This window comes from Ictidomys tridecemlineatus, unplaced genomic scaffold (assembly GCF_052094955.1).
Source record: "Ictidomys tridecemlineatus isolate mIctTri1 unplaced genomic scaffold, mIctTri1.hap1 Scaffold_52, whole genome shotgun sequence".
Lineage (NCBI taxonomy): Eukaryota > Metazoa > Chordata > Mammalia > Rodentia > Sciuridae > Ictidomys > Ictidomys tridecemlineatus.
This window is the reverse complement of record NW_027523416.1, coordinates 2,838,598-2,854,430: the sequence shown is the minus strand read 5'-3', so window position 1 is coordinate 2,854,430 and position 15,833 is coordinate 2,838,598. Positions and strand designations below refer to the sequence as shown.

The window sequence follows — 15,833 nt, the reverse complement described above, 5'->3', positions numbered from 1 at the left end:
TTAGGTTGATGTTGATATAAATGTCAATGTCAATCATCTCATTGCTACCAATGGTAACAGTCATATCACCAATATCAAATTTGATAGGGAAAAAATACAGAAATATTTGAAAAACAGGCATAAAATAGATAATAAAATCAGAAGACAAAATATGGATGCTTATTTATTTACCTTAATGGGCTAGGCTGAACATCAAATGGAAATTCTTTATTATATGTGAGAATATTTTTTAGGACTAGAATAAAGACATAGACAAACATTAGTCTTATATCTTAGTCTTACATGTTATGTAAGTCTTATATATTAGTTAGTCTTATATGTTATATCTTAAATTGATACTTTTAATCATATTTTATAGTGTATTAAGCACACATTAATATATGTATTTTAAATTCCAAGCTTCACTATCATTTTAAGACTCTGCAATTGACTACTGAGTGTATTAGCAAAATAAAAATGTCCATAGTGGACTGCAGGTACCAGTATTTTCAGAGTACTGTAAGATCTCCAAGGAAAGTCTCAGAGCCCTCATAGAAAATGAACCATAAAATAGTTCTCCAATGTACAAAGTTCTAGGTGATATGGGGTACAGTGAAAGAGAATACCTCTTCTCCTGAAGTATTTTAATTAAAAGATTGATACTGAAGATGACTAATTAAAGAGAAATAGATAATCACATCTTATTCTTTATCCTAAATAGATTTCCCTCAATACTTATCACACTGGTAAGGTTTGTAGCAGCAAGGTTATAATTCTAATATTCCTTTTATGATGAAATTTATTGTATATGTGTGCACACATATATACATGCGCATATATATATATGTGTGTTTGTGTATATATATATATGTATATATATATACATATATATATATATATTTACACGTGTGTACACACACATACACATACACACACACACACACAGCAGACTTTCTCCGCAGGGAAGTCATCAAACAACATAATGCTATCACCTCTTGTGTCCTGGTTGATTACTTTCTGGCATGTAAGCCTACAGACACATGTTCTACAATTCTATCTGTATCTGGAAAAGTATTTTATGAAATTTATTGTTTCATTTCCCAATTTATGGGTTCCTAGTGACTACCTGCAATTATTTCAAGGTGAATATTTAGCATTATTAATTGGGCAACCCATGGTTTTTACTCTAATTACTCAGACTTTAATTTTGGAGTCTTGCAGATTTCAGTTAAAAGGAGTATGGCATATTGGGTTCCTAAATAAGGAAATTCAAAAAGAACAGGTTGTAATTACATAACTTATTCCAATAGGAGTCAATCATCCAGTGAGAAAGAAGTTGGAAACTTGTACCTAGATTCTCATTACTCACTCTTATTCTCTCTCCCTTTAGCTCTTCTTCATCCTTTATCTCTTTCTTCTTCTCAACAAATGCATACCGAGTACTCACAATGTTCCAATCACTGTTTTAGGTGCTAAAGATACACAGTAATCAAGAACTCATATTTGGACCTTAGACCTTACTAAGGAAAAGTAGACAATAAATATGCCAACAAATAAACAAGATAATGTAAGATGTGATTAGTGGTATGAAGGATACAAACAGGATGCTGTGTAAAAGCAGAGAGAACTTGGTGGAGTAGCTAAGGTAGACAGGGTGCCTTTCAAAACTAAACTGTAAGAAGACATTTGAGCCAAGACCTGAGATGAGAGGAATCATCCATAAGTGGCTCTAGCGTAAGGCTTCCCAGGTATTAAAGAACAGGCTGGGGCAACAACAAAGGTTCCAAGTAGGAAACAGTTTGCCTTATTCAAGGCACAGAAAGGACTGTGGGAACTTAAGTCTGACAAGCAAAGGGGAAGCAGCAGGAGATCAAAGTAGAAGGTTTAAATCAAAACCTAGCACTACAATTACAACAATAACTTGAACATTTACATAAATACTCTAATCTCCCCAGTTCTAAAATAAGAATGCTACTTCCTTTACAGGCTATTGAGAGAATTACAGCCTAAATAAATGTATACAAAATGGCAAGGGAAAATCTAAAATGGACATTCACTCTCTCCATGACCTTTTTGATCTAGTTGACTAGAATCCTAATATTTCTTATCTCACTAAGAAGTACTGTTTATTTTTTAATACAAGAACATCTTTTCTATACTTCTGCATGATCATTGTTACTAAACTATTAAATCAACTCAATATTAATAAGTAATATTAATAAATATTGATCACTTACACAACAATGGAATAGATACCAAGAATGGGGAGCAGGTAACAAAAAGATCATGTCTCACTCATATCAGAAACAAACACACAGAAATGATCATATTGTAATAAGAGTTTAATAAAATGAGCAAAAAAATCAACCATTAAAAATGTATATAACAATAATTTTTAAAAGCTGATCCTGTTATGGTGGCATGTGTCTGTAATCCCAGGTACCAAAAGCCTGAGTCAGGAGGACTAGAAGTTCATCTGCCTAAGCAACGTAGGGAGACCCTGTCTCAAAATAAAAATAAAACAATAAAAGGGCTGGGGTTGTAGTTCAGTGGTAGAGTGCTTGCCTTGCACATGTGGCAATGGGTTCAATCCTTAGCATTACATGAAATGAATAAATAAAATAAAGGTATTGTGTCCATCTACAACTAAAAATATTTTAAAAAATAAAAATAAAAAGGACTGGAAATATAGCTCAGTGGTAGAGCACCCCTGGGTTCAATCCCCAGTACGTCAAAAACAAACAAAAAAGTTGAAAAATATCTTGGTTATTAAGAATATCTTGGCTGAGTGTGGTAGTGCACACCTGTAATCCCAGAGGCTTAGGAGGATTAATAATTCAAAGCCGGCCTCAGCAAAAGTGAGGCATAAGCAACTCAGTGAGACCCTGTCTCTAAATAAAATACAAAATAGGGCTGGGGATGTGGCTCAGTGGTTATCTTGCATTTGTATTGTAACAGAATAATTAAATAGTATTTTCATTTCTTTGGTATCAAAGCTCTGAAGAGGACGTATTTGCTTTAGAATAATAGCTTTGTTATATTATTTTTACAAGTTAAAGTACTATGAAACATTTAATTTATGTGAATAGCTTTAGAACAAATTTAAATAGCTTTAAAACAAATTCTGTTTTACTTTCTATAACTGTATTATAGGTTTACATTTTCAACAACTATGGAATAACAGATTCTATTGTTCTTTTAAAATAGCTTAAACTTTACATAGAGTTTTCTTTCTACCAATACTAGCAATGATGTCTTAGGAGGATCTCAAGAGGAGCTTGAATTTTACAAAAGACATTATCATAAGTATGAAGCATGTCATGGGTTGGAGATTCATTGGCTGATTTGGTAGGACTTACACACTTTGGATCACTACATGGCAGGCATCTGATGCTACTCCACCATGGAAAATTCAGCACTCCCAGCCTTTCTCTTGGAGCACAGACCTACCAACCTCCTGAAGCTAACCTTCAAAAGATGACACACAGGCAAATATCAAAATGCATTTTGCTTTTGGTGACTGACGTGTTTCATTTTTGTGGTAGGAAAATGGGCAGCTGCCTTAATTTTTAAAGGTTATTTTTTAAATTATAGGAAAAGATTCCTTCAAAACATTCAAATCTATTTAACTCAACACAATCTTGCCAAGTTCATACTACACTTAAAGCATTCAATAGGCTCTGGGGTGGGGGAAGAGTCCATTCATAATCTCTTTGAGGACTAAAACAAATACAAGTGAAAATAACACATGTGAGAATCTGACAATGGATAGTTAAAATGATTCTATACAGGAGAGGAGGCAGGCAGAGTTTAATTATACCTCTATAGAGACAGCAGAGAAAGCTTTCAGGGAGAGGTGGAATTTCTGTGAAGCCTTGAAGGGTGGCTTAACAGAAGGGAATTTTGCAGGGTGGTGGTGGGGAGATATGCTTGAGTAAGCAGCAGTACATTACTGCAATTAACATAAGAAAAAATGGCTCAGACTTTCACAATCATAGTTTTAGTATTTTCAGACAGAATTTAAAAGATTTCAAAATGTTCAAGTAAAGAATACATCAGCCTAATAAACCAGCCAAGAGCTAGTGATGTAGCTCAGTGGTAGAGCATTTGCCTTATATGGGAAATGCCCTGGGTTCGATCCCCAGCACCACACACATGCATTAAATTTTTAAAAAAACTTTTTTTAAAAGAAAGGAAACCAGTTAAGTTCAAAATATTAAAAGTTAGAATTCACTATTTTCCTTAGAAGAGGCTTAACGTTTTAAAAAGAAAGCTTGAAGAAGTATACTTAATCTGAAATATTACTAAATACCAATTTGTAGAAAATATTTAATTCCAACTCAATAATTTACTCACAACAAGTGCCCTGCTTGGATAAATTCCAAATTACAGAGTCTACCCTACTGAAATACAGAATACTCACTTATGTTTCTTTGAGAAGCAACAGCAAATTAAAATCATCTAAAAAGATAACTATCAAGAAGGGAAAAGTACAAATGAAAAACATTATATAAAGTATAATAAAGTGAATCTCCAAAATACTCTTTCCATTTCTATTCCAAATCTTTTTTAAAAACCCAAAAAAGTAATAGATTTTAACCTGATCTTCGACTAATACATGGGTCAATAATTTCTTAGGAATTTGAACTGGAGAGCTGTACTTAGGAATGATGTAGTACAGCACCACTACAGGTATTACTAATAGCATAGTGAAAGAACCAATCCAGGTGACCCTAAAACTCATTGCTGGGATTTACAAGCTAGTGTCGGTGTTGTCCTTAGCAGAATGTTACTGAGAGGATTCGAGTGCTTAGCATATAGATGCTATTCTAAAAAAAAAAAGGCAATTAATGAAAGATCTTGTGAGGCAATAGAAGTACTTGAGCATGCTCAGAGGAAGAGAAGAGATAATAAATATATGAAATAAACATCCACAGTCTTTACGGCCACTCTGTGTATCTATAAGATTCTTAAATTTTGTTTGGAAACAAACAACTAATAGGAAATAGTGACTGAATAAGAAGCCAAAATCCTAATAATTTTTATCATAAAAAACTGAGGGCTGGTGACATAGTTTATGGTAAAGCACTTGTCTAACATGCCCAAAGCCCTTGGTTCAATCCCCTGCATCATCTCTCTCTCTCTCTCTCTCTCTCTCTCTCTCTCTCTCTCTCTCTCTCACACACACACACACACACACACACACACACACACTCACACACAAACATAATTTTCAGTAGAACCACCGTATAAACAACTGTTGCAATCTTTTATTTAAAGCCATCAATGTGTTTTTCTCAAAATAATCTTATATGTAGCCAGTCATAAAAGATCATATATCATATGAGTCCATTTAAATAAAATGTCTACAATAGGACAATTTATAGACAGAAATCAAACTAATGGTTTTCTAGGGCTGGGAATTGGAAGGGATTTTAGGGGGATGGCAAGAAGTGAATGACTGCTCATGGGAATAGGGTTTCTTCTTGTGGTGATGAAAATGTCCTAAAATTGATTGTGGTGATGTCTGCATAACTCTTCCAATTTACTAAAAAAATTGAATGATATGTTAAATTGGTGAATTGTGCTTTATATAAATTATATCTCAATCTTATACAAAGTATTTATTAATGCTTTTGAGAAATAAAGTTTTAGGTACAAAAAACTCCCAAAATTTGTGAGAAATATTACATTGATTAGTATCCTTATATACATTGGATATAGGCATAAGAACTATTTATGAATATAAGTTGTGTCTCTTATAACATCTCCAACTCTTATGATCTAGGGCTGGAGATGTAGCTCAGTGGTGAAATACTTGCCTAGCATGTGTGAGGTCATGGGTTTGATCCCCAGAACCACAAAGAAAAGAAAACTTTATGATCTGGATTACATAAAGAAACCAAAACTATTAAAATGACAGAATTCTTGCCATATTCAGAAGGATGGTGTTCTGAAGAAATGAAATATGATCATCTGAAACTATGGAAAAGCCACCAGAATCACAACAAATCCGCTATGCATTCCTTTGTTGTTGTCTGTTGTTGTTGTTAACTTCTCTTTTCCAACCCAAACAACAGAAAATCAGATCCCCTTCAGTATACTCTGAGAATCCTTTTCTATCCTGGATCTGCAATACAATCACATTTCAGCTATCTCAATAATATATGTCTTTGTTAGAATTGCTATAATGAATTAGATATTGGCATTTTGTGGAATTTATAGGAACATTCTATTTAGTTCTTTTTTGGCAGGGGTACTAGGATTAAACTCAGGGGCACTTGACCACTGAGCCACATCCCCAGCCCTATTTGGTATTTTATTTAGAGACAGGGTCTCACTAAGTTGCTTAGTGCCTTGCTTTGCTAGGGTTGGCTTTGAATTTGATATCCTTCTGCCTCAGCCTCCCGAGCAGCTGTGATTACAGGCATGCGCCACTGTGCAAGGCTCTCTTTAGTTCTTAAATTAATTTTTTACCTCTTACTCAAAGCATGTTTACATTAAAAGGATTGCACTAGTGTGAACTGAGATACACTGACAAATGTTCTGAGATTTAGGCCCGGCTCAGTTACTGGAGATTGAAGTGAAAAAGGACAAACAAATCATTTCATTTCTTTCCTCAATAGAGAATGTGATCACAAGTCTGAGACTCCTTTCTGTTTGAAAATGCTTTGATTTTATGATTCCCTACTTAAAAATCTTACTTAGTTGGATAAATAAAATCTACTATTCCCTAGTCACATAAATGCACTGAGATGTGCAATCTTATCTCAATAAAAAAAGAGTACAGGAGCTGGGTTATAGTTCAGTTGGTAGAGCATTTGCCTTGCATGTGTGAGGTACTGGATTCGATCCTCAACACCACATAAAAACAAATAAATAAAATAAAGGTATTGTATCTGTCTACAACTAAAAATGTTTTTTAAAAAGGCTACATTAACTTACATTCATTCAGTTATTCACACTGTGCCTTTGCCCATACTGCAGACAGTTCTAAGAGAGCAATCATTTGAAACAGCAGAAAGGCTTTATTTGGGAATATCCTAACCAACAAGATAACTGAAGGAATTGTTTACTTTTTAAAATTTTGAAGAAGGGAAAAAAATGGAGACAACAAAAAAACACTTTGTAATGCATTCCCAACATTCAGACTGTAGTTTTCAATAACATGTAATGTGAATGGGCATTAATGACTGTAACCTTATATTCTCTACTGGACTCTACTGAAAATGTTTATCAAAATAATTATAATCTTATTAAAGCCATTAAGACAAATTAAAGGTTAATTTGGATATTTAGATGAAGTACAACATATATATTCTATAATAAAGATTAAATCCAAATGGTAATTAAAAATACAAATATTGTAGGAATTTTAAAAGCACCAAAAAATAAGAGAAATAAATCCAATCACTTTCTGTGCTAAACAATCTTAATATTCACAACAGATAAAACTCTCTTCCTATAGGAATATCACTAAAAAATATAAAACAAAACTTACTTGGTTCTAGCTTCTTGAGGTCCTCCAGTTTAAATTCTTCCTGGGACTGTGTGGACTAAATTTAAAATATGCATATTATATCTTTTCATTACAAAGATTTCACTGCACCCTATGTCTTTTAAATGGCAAGAATAAAATATTTTTGGAATATTTTTGATTTTTGGAATATTCAAGCTAATAGAAACAGAAAAAATTAGAATCATATCTTTTATTTCTACCGTTTACAAAGTATGAACTAAATCATTTAAGTGTGAGTTCAGCAGATCAATTCCAATTGTTATAAAACCCTTCTGAGATAATATTACTTTGGGCATGAATGTCTAATATCTTATCAGAACAATTTAGAATAATTCATTTAAAAAATCCATTTACCTGTAAAGCTGCGCTTTGCAATTCCAAGCATGTTGCAATTTTGCCTATGGTTTTCTGTAGGGCAAAAAATGCTATAAATCCCAAGATAATTTTAACTGTCAGTTACTAAAATCAAGAATTTTTATTTATAAGAGATCTATAGGGACTGGGATTTTAGCTCAGTGATTGAACACTTGCTTCACATGTGTGAGGCACTGGGCTCGATCCTCAGTACCACATTAAAAAAAAAATAAATGAAACAAAGATATAGTGTCCATCTACAATTTAAAAAAACTTTACAAAAGAGATCTATACTTCTTTAAATAAATTATTATTCCTTTTCTAGCACCTTGCAGATTTTAGAGAAGAGAATCAGAAGACAAAGGGCTGAGAAGTGGGAGAGAGATGAGTATATATTCTATTCTAAACTAATATGCCACAACCAATTCTAAATCAATTTTGGTTTGGTGATAGGTCTAGATATGATTTAAAGGGCAACAAAGATAGCCATTATGAAAAGCAGTGTGGAGGTTCCTCAAAAGATTAAAATTGAACTGTGATATGATCCAACAATTCCACTCCAGGATATATGGCCAAAGGAAAGGAAATCAGTAAGCTGCAGAGACACCTGCACTCCCATATTCATAGCAGCACTATTCTTATTAGCCAAGAAATGGAAACCTAAGAGTCCATCAACTGATAAGTGGATAAAAAAAGTGTTATATATACACAATGGAATACTATTCAGTCATAAAAATAAAGAAATCCTATCCTTTGCAACAACACGATGGAACAAGATCATTATATTAATGAAGTAAGCCAGGCACAGAGACAAGACCCACAAAATCTTATTCATGTGGAATACAAAAAAGCTGATTTCATAGAAGCTAAAAGTATAATGGTAGTTACCAGTGGTTGGAGACAGTAGGGGTGAGTGGGGGGATAAATAAATGCATCCTACATTTCAAAAGAAAAAAGAAAAAAATTTGTAAGTTTTTAAACATAAGAAATGATATGTGAGTAGAAAATGTTAACTGGATTTAAATATAACACAATATATACATGTATCAAAACATGTTACCCCATTTATATGTACTATCTTTGTTATCTGTAAGTTAAAATATTGACTATTTATTTTTTAAAATAGCTTTTTTTAGCTGTAGATGGACATAATACCTTTATTTTATTAATTTGTTTTTATGTGGTGCTGAGGATTGAACCCAGTGCCTCACACATGCTGGGCAAGCAAGAACTCTACCACTGAGCTACAATTCTAGCCACAAAATACTAACTTTAAAAAAAGAAAACAGAAAATTAAAAAGGGGGAGGGCAATGAAAAGAGAGTTTTGACATCTTCCCTTCCAACCATCTTCTCATAAAGCCTGAAATTTACTAAAATATATCTGAAAGATAGCACAATGGTCTAATTTAATTCTGATTTAAGCTCAATTCTGACTTGTATAAAAACGTAGGCAATATTAACAAAATTAGTATTTGTGATGAATGGTGCAAATTTTACAGTCAATCTGTTTTATAAAATAAGCTATAAAACACATGTGATAGGGTACAGTCCTTGCTTTTAATATGCTCATGTTCTATTATGTGTGATAAAACATATATCAAATCACTATATTAAAAAGAGAGACATTCAATCTATAAGCTTCAGCAAAATAAGTTCCTTTTATGTCCTAAAGGAAAAGAACATGATCTATATTAGGAATCCAGTCCCAAAGACTAGGGAGGATTTCCAAATCAAAGAGTTTGGAAAATTGTCAAGGTTCAATTACTTAAAATCCCGAACTGAAAGCAGAGGGATGGGTGTGAAAAGTAAAGTGAAGTAGGGCATAGTCATTCTGAAATGGACCTTTCACAAACTCCTTGCTGAGGAATCTAGGATTTCTTTAACAATAAGTTACATAGAAGTGTGTTTTTGTTTTTATTTTTTTTTAACTGACATGCCCTTAAGAACACTGCTGTGAGCTGGGCATAGTTACGTGTACCACCTACTGGGAAGGCTAAGGCAGGAGCCTAAGAGTTTAAGGCCGGTGTGGGCAACACAGTGATACTTTCTAAAAAACAAACAAAAAACCCCTTGACTGTTGTGATACAGGTATGCAATGCATACATAATTTAAAGGAAAGGGGAAAAACTGAAGGAAAAATCATTTAAGTTATTTTAAACTGTCTAAACAATATTCAGAATAAGAATATGAATAGCTAAGGTGGACATGAAAAGGGGAGATTCATGAGAATCATAAAAGAAATTATCAGGGCAGGCAGCTGAACAATGCCACTGAGACTTCTAGGTCCTTCCAAAAAAGATATTTCTGAAATGTGTTTAGGAATAAGTCTAGATAATAAAAGCAAAGAACTGTGTAACATTTACAATGTAAACATTTACAATGCTTACAAAATGACATATTTTGGAAAAAAACTGACATGTTTTTCTGAATGTATTTTCTGTATGACTTACAAAAAGTTTAGTAAATTGGGGATTTGGTGATTTTGTGTTTGGTTAATGTTCTTTGAAAGGTAAAAGAGGAGTAAAGGGAAGTAACAGTATTGTCCTGGCCTCTGGTGCTTAGGCTAGTGGACATTCTTCAATTACTGAATCTTCAACAAACAGCTAGGATAGCAACTCACAGAAAAACTTATTATTGAGCAAGATATGCCTCTCAGACACACAAGTAATAATATTTAATTATCTCCATAATCTTTTTAAAATTTCAATATAAAATCTTAGAAAATATGCAATTTTAATCTGAAAAGAGATTACATTTGAAAATTATGTTTATACATAGTTTGCAAAATACTCAAGTTTATTCATCCTCTTAAATAGCTATGTATAGAAACCAGCAGTAAGCAATCTTTTCTACATAAAGTCTAATATCTCCAATCATTATTGTTCAATATACCACTCAACTCCAGCAAAACTAGTAAATAATTAAGTATAAATATAATAATCAAATAATTTATTAATAACAAATACTATTAATTATTAACCACTTATTAATAACTAATGAGCACTTACTTATAGGCTCTCCTAAATGATTGATAAACATTAATTTAATTAATCCTCCCCAACTCTGAATTAGCTGTGATCATTTTACCGGTGTGAAAACTGAAGTACAGGCAGGTTAAGTAATTTGTCCCAGTCATCAATGCCTTCTATACAACACACAAGATATTCAATAAAACCACACACTTCCATCAATTCCATTTATATATGACTTACTATATTCTTTCAAAACTGATTTATAAAAGAATTTTGCTTGTATTGAGATGTATCAATGGGCTAATCTTCAAAATTGTAGTTAGCTTTTTTCCTTCTTGACTTTAAAATCCATTTTATTTCACACTTCAAACATTTAAGATAAAAATGTTGTAGCTGAACAATAAGAGACCACTAACAAACTATTATCACTTAAACATTTCTTTAAGTTAAGCAAAGGCAATAGCTTTTTATATATAAATGTACTGAACTATGGCAAAATACCAACCGGCCTTATTCATAACTATTTTAAGGGACCACACCCAGCTTCAGTATTAAAAAATAAGTGAAACACTATTATTTCAGCTGTGGCAATAACTTTTAAAACATGTAGAATTTATTGATGTCAAAAATCAAGTGCTTGCTACTGAAACAGTGTCACCTTCCTTAAAATGAACAGTTCAGAAAAGTAATAAAGAAGCACAAGTTCACATATGCCAGAGTATAAGTATTGACTACTTTAATTAATGTACATTAAACCAAGCACTGAAGTGATGTTTGATTTTTAGAAAGACTTAAATCACTAGCATTTTATTCAAATTAATTGCTCATACCTAATATGATAAGAAACAGAAAACAGTATCATTTTTAGAGTATTAGCTACTTTAGTTTGTCATTGCTAAGAAAATTGAGAGCTCTAAAGATCAGTTAAAGGTAAACATGGAATAAAAATGGACAATTAATGAGCTAAATTAATTTTGCTAAAATGTATTCAATTTATGTAATGAATAAAATGAGTTTAAAAATAAACATAATTCAGTACAGTCTTACTTAATCCAGACTTATCTTTTAAATATTTAAAAGCAGCCACTCATCTTCCATCTAGCTGTTGGGGGAGAGAAAACACTGGGGTAGAGAGAAAGTGGAAGTAGAAAGGTGGAATCGATAAAACATAAAACAAGTATATATTTCTGGGATTCTCATTACCACCAAGTTTGATTCAAAATAGGAAAAAACTTTCTAAGTGTCATGAGATAGGATGTTCTATTTTGTCCAGAAACTTACATGAGAAAATCTACAACACCAAAGTAGGGAATTCCATGGAATGAAAGCTTTTGGCAGCTTTTTGTTGGCCACTAAACCCACTTGTTATAACGACAAAACTATTGAAAACTGAAATGAAACTAAGTGAACTAATCGTGAGAGAGGATCAAGTAAGAATCATAAACTCTTGTTTTAACTAGAAATCTTTGAGAATATTAAAAATAGGAAATAAATGTGAAGTTTTTATTCTATCACCAATTAATATGGCTTAGACAGATTAGTAGTTCTGCTTTAGAATTCTTTAGATATAAAATAAATATTGGAAAAATATGTTATTCTCTTAAAAATTAGGATTTATTTTAATAAATATAAAGTAAATATCAATAATAGGTCCAATAAAACATTTATTCATCAAATATATTTGAGAGCTCACTGTGAACTAGACAGCAAAAAGTTTCATAAAGAAAGCACTTTAGTAATAAGATTAGTTTTTAAAAACCAAAAACATTTTTCAAAGTTCCACTAACTACTGAATGGTTGGCATAATTATATAACTTGTCACTGCTATCAATACATGAAATAGTATAAGCATAAGAAATATAACTCAAAATACAACAATATTTTTGCAAAGAATAAGGTTAAAAGCATTTTCTATTTTCCTTTTTGGAGAAAAATATTATTCAGTTTTCTCTCCAGCTTATGTATAGGCATAGTATTTAATGCAGATCTAACAGTATGTGTCAAAATTTCCTGTATTATGTTCTTTAGAACACTAGATCCAATGAAATATTCTGTAAAGAAAGGAGGGGAGCTTTTCAAAAGCAAATAATTTTTAAAATACTGTACAACCAAACTCTTTAAAATATCCAACATACACATTAGAATATTAAAAGTCCAGAGAAGTCACAAACTGTGTGCAAGTAATGCCTATTGGGCTGGGGATGTAGCTTACTGATATGCAGAGTGCTTGTTTGCCTAGCATGAGGACCTGGGTTCCATTCTCAGCACAACACACAGACACACAGACACAGACACAATCTATTAATTTTTAAGAGCCAGTGTTTCCTAAAACATGTCTTGAAGACCTCTCTTTTCTAATCATTATTAACTGAAGACTTTGATAATTTTTTTCTTATGGAACAATCATATAATGCCTATACATCAACATGAGTGTTTCTGTCTGTTGTGAATATTTCACTTGCATTTTCACAGAAATTTAAACCTTTAAATGCATAAAACTTGCCTTATATGGTAGAACAGAATGACTTGGGGTCCTTCTCCAAGACCAAGGAATAGACAGACTGCAGCTCTGTCTGCAGTTACACCTGGCAGCCAGAAATGCCTCCTGGGCAGGTATTATAAATAATATGTTCCTCAGAAATCAGGCTTCCAGGAAAGGAGGAGGTACAGACCACTTCACAGGTAGAGGTCACTGGAGTTTTAGGAAGGAAAGACCTTTTAAAGTCACTTAAGAGTTCTCTAATCTCTCATTTCTTATATAAGGAAAACCAGGCCCAGAGCCAAAGCCAGGATGCAAGACTTAAGTCTTCTGACTCTAGGTCTCAGCACTCTCCTCTAGGTCCTGCAGCCTCCTGGATCTTTTGGAGTACAAGATCTGGGGGTCTTTATAACCAAAGACAAGCTGAACAGCTATAAATTAAAGAATCAATAGCATTATCAACAACAACTCTAGTCTCAGAATAATAAAGAAAATAAAGAAAAAGTTAATTTTTTCCTCATCACTTACAAGGTTCATTTTTTGATATTAACCTGTTTGTTTTGTAATTTTAAAATGTTTTAGGAGGTCAAAAGACTTTAATCTCAGGCCATGTGGCTCACATGTTCTACTCCTGAGCAACAAATGCTGGAGAAATCTAACTAATTGAAGGCAAACAGGTCACTAAAATATGGGATCATTAAAACTTTTTTACATTTTTTATTGTCTTCATATTCATAACATACTTTATTAACTATTAATTTATGTACCTGGATATCTAAGATTCTATTCATCAAGATTTAGATATTTTAAGTCTTAATTCAATGATGCCAGCTGATCACTTCCTAATCAGTTCCTAGATAGATTTCACAAATCTTACAGAAGTGGGATAGTGTATAGTCTTTGTTCCTTTCCTTAAGCATATCAGCTATTTCCTTTGTGATAATTATTTTCCAGGACTAATATCCTAAGTCTCTTAAATCTATTGTGGATATTAGCACTTACTAAGGAAAAAAGAAAAACACCCTTTCAAATTGTAGTAACATAATTTTTTAAGTAGATTTTAAATATTTTAAAAATACAAATATATTTGGGCAAGAAATACGGCTAACCCTCTGGGGGATTTTTCTCCCCAAACTCCTGTAACTAAGAATCAATAAACACAGGCCTATGGATTAAAAACTTGCTTAAGTTTAATTAAAAAGTTATGCAAAAAATTACTCCCATTTCCCCTTGTGCAAAAAAAGAAAAGTATTAATAAGGCTGAATTAGGTCACCAGGGTTTTCACACTGCCTTTTCTTAAGAGATGAGGAAAAGGGGGATAGTAGAGGATAGGAAATGTAGCAGAATACAACAGTTACTAATAGGGCATTATGTAAAATTGTGGCTGTGTAACCAATGTGATTCTGCAATCTGTATTTGGGGTAAAAATGGGAGTTCATAACCCACTTGAATCTAATGTATGAAATATGAAATGTCAAGAGCTTTGTAATGTTTTGAACAACCAATAAATAAATAAATAAAAATAAAATAAAATTTATTCAAAAAAAGAGATGAAGAAAAGACTAACACATATTTTTCACTATCTACAAGATTAAAAATTGACTTAACACTACTTACTCTGAGCCAGGAGAAAATGGGAGTTGTTTCCTCCCATTTCTTCTCTTCTTTTAGAATAAGTTACTTTAAAGTATTCCCTTTTACATAATCTCTATCAGGGAATCAACTTGACATACAAAAATTTTAATTCAAGGAAGAAAGAACAGTAGTGAAACATTTTGCAATCTTATATGTTTATTTAGCTGACAGGTCTGTATGCCAAGTTCTTGACTTGACCTAATTTTTTTTCCATTTGTTTTTTGGTTTGGGGGGTTTTGTGTGTGTTTTCTTTTTTGCTTTGAGAGGTGATACATAAAGAGTTATGAAAATTCAGAGTTAAGCATTGAGGTGGAATGCACTTATTCCCAATCCTTCTGTTTTTCCAAGTGACTCGGAACAAACTCCAGTCTTTGGGTTACCCATGCTTTTCAACTAAAGTGTGGATGACTTCCGTTAGAGTTAAATAAGACCTAAATAGTTAAGAAAAGAAATTCATTAAGTGATAAGTTATATATCTGTATAAATGTTCACTTAATGTTAGGCAAAGCATGATCAATCTGATTTTTTTTACTTAAATATAACAATTTTTTGTTTATTTTTCTGCTTAATGGACTCAAGAGCAATTTCATTTGGAATTGAATATATCTAGATATTATTTGATGGTACCTTTTGCTCTTCTGTGAATTCAGAATTATTGTGTTGAGCTTGGGCCTTTTTTTGTAGATGTCTTGCTAATCTGTAAGAAAACATTTTTTTTAAGAACTGAAAGCAAACTATCTCAACTGCAACAAAGTAAAACAAATTAAATCTCTTAAAAACAATAAAGTACGTAATACTTCATTCTGTTTTTGAAGTAATTACACATTTTCAAGGCAAATCTACATTATCCTGAGAATCAAACTTTTTACAAAAAAAGTTTGTACAAAATAATG

The 15,833-nt window shown here is 32.3% G+C and overlaps 1 long non-coding RNA gene across 1 annotated transcript; it reads right to left on the bottom strand.

The window, feature by feature from the left end:
* Window positions 1-165: 165 nt before the first annotated feature.
* LOC144373890 (uncharacterized) lies at window positions 166-15,650 on the bottom strand. The gene is made up of 4 exons (XR_013433459.1): window positions 15,568-15,650; window positions 7,853-7,906; window positions 7,481-7,535; window positions 166-235 (listed from the first exon to the last, which is right to left on the bottom strand). It is a non-coding gene; the product is annotated as an uncharacterized LOC144373890 (long non-coding RNA).
* Between the last annotated feature and the right edge of the window lie 183 nt (window positions 15,651-15,833).